The sequence below is a fragment of the Ambystoma mexicanum genome, chromosome 3p, assembly GCF_040938575.1.
Source record: "Ambystoma mexicanum isolate Mex_15411 chromosome 3p, UKY_AmexF1_1, whole genome shotgun sequence".
Classification (NCBI taxonomy): Eukaryota; Metazoa; Chordata; class Amphibia; order Caudata; family Ambystomatidae; genus Ambystoma; species Ambystoma mexicanum.
Window position 1 is genome coordinate 605,198,493 of NC_090925.1, and position 2,191 is coordinate 605,200,683.

Below are 2,191 nucleotides of genomic sequence, written 5' to 3' on the forward strand. Positions count from 1 at the left end.
CTGGAGCAGGGTCAAAGGACGTCATGCATGGTGTAAGTGATTTCAATCCGGCACACACCCAAGTCAAAGCTTAGTGTGTAATGCACAACTGAAATCCTTATCTATTTTTGTCTAAAAGTTCTTTATTCTGAACAATGTACCACTCATATCATGCCCTCTCCTGAAACCCCCATGGTCACACTGAACCAGGAATCAGGGTGGTTTGCAAAGTTAAAATATTTATTTATGTATTTACAATTTAATCACACTATGTTTTAATGGGTACACAATAATCACCAATGGGTTGATGTAACACTGAATGATCTCTTTAATAGACAAGGAGTAATAATGAGCAAAACAATTCAGCACAGAAATAATAGTTTTGTGTGTGTATTCAGATCCAATAGCACTGTGGTTAAAGGTCCCCCTGCACACCTCTCAACCCCCCAACAGGCAATGTAAAGAGATAGAAGGAGAAAAGCAGGTATCCAGGAATGGCAGAATTCAGACAAAATAACAGTCCCACTTTCCCCCAGCAAACACAAGAGAGAAACGGAATTGACTGGCAAGCTGTCAGAATGGTTTTTAAAGTTATCTTGAGAATGGATTGGCCAAAAACACTTTTATGGTCAAAATTGCTGAAATTGCTATCAATTCTTATGGGAGCCACTTTGGAAGGTTGCACACAAATACAAGGAATGATTCAATATCAAGAAACAATTTGAAATCTTAAAATTCAAGTCGGGAGCAATCAAAAGCTGTTTTACACGTGTCAGAATTTCCCAAAAACGAAATTTGCGGCAAACTTTTCACTGCACGATAATCAAGATAATGAAATAACTGTATGGATTTGGGGTACGGTTTTTGATGTGATTTAAAGCTGTGGATGTTAGCTAAAAACAGTCGTTGAAATTCTGTTTCCAGCACAAAAATGTAGTATGTTATGGACGTTTTAGTGGAGGTCATTCGTTTTTTCAAGATATGCGCAAGAATGGAAAACGGAAATGCTCTTTTAAAATGACAAATGGGATTTCTAACACTAGAGGATGACTATGAACAAAACAAATCCCCACAAGAACTAAGCCACTTGATCAGAATGCCTGCCTGACAGGTTCGTGCCTTCTTCATATGAGAAAAGATCAGCACAAAGATAGTTTTAGCAGCACTAGTACCGGAGGTAGATGGGAGGGATAGGATAGAGAGTTTAGACAATTCAAAAGTATTCCTAACAATGCAGGTTCTGAAGACAAGATAGGTTGGGTTTAAGATAGGGATTGACTATGGACAGTACATATGCTAGTGACACAGTTCTATCTATAGATACTCACTAGATATGTTTTTAAGCGGAACCGTCAGGATTCTGGTCCGTCAAGATTCTGGTCAGGGAAGGAAATCTGGTTCTGGGACAGACAGCTGGGCACATCAGATATGGCAGAGTCAAGGCGCTCTGGAGACCACACGGCACCGGACTGGATTGGATCTGCAAGGCACTCTGGTCACAGGACGGCACAGGATTGGATTGGATTTGCCCTTCTTGGTTATGATGAAAATTATTTTCAGCAGGCAAGCAGTACAGCGCAGCCCGGCTGTATTTTGACGCTTCCCCTTAGGTTTGTGGGGTTGGTTCTGGTTCTGGAAATTGAGGCCTAGCTGAAAATGGTTCAGCTATGCAATGGGCCTTTCTGCTTTGCCAAGTTTCTAGAGTCTGGAGCAAGGATGATGGACAGATCTGCAGCAGGTTGCTCCACCAGCATTCGGATAGAGGGTGCTAAGCCACCATTCGGATGGTAGGTGAATCTGTCTGTCTTTTTCTGCCCTCTGCTGTCTATATTTATGCTATGATAAAGGGTGTGTGTTTGCTGGTTTATCCTAAGGTCGCCCCTTTGACAGGGATTGGTTCAGAGTCTCCTCACTGCCTTGATAGGAGGAGAAAAACAGGGTGTCACCTTTACGGTGTGGGTTTATGAGGGTTAGAGGCCACCCCTAGCCTCTTGAACACACAATCTACTTTTGACACAATACATATTTACACATGTGCAACCTCTATAACAACCACATATACAGATTACATATGTTGTACAGCAGCTACTCCTCCAAATCCCGTAGCAGTGGGATCTTGTGTCTGCTTTTCACAGAATTTTGCCCTTTTCATCCGGAACACAATGTCCAATTTATCAGCACATTTCTACAAGTGTGCGCATATAACCTGGGC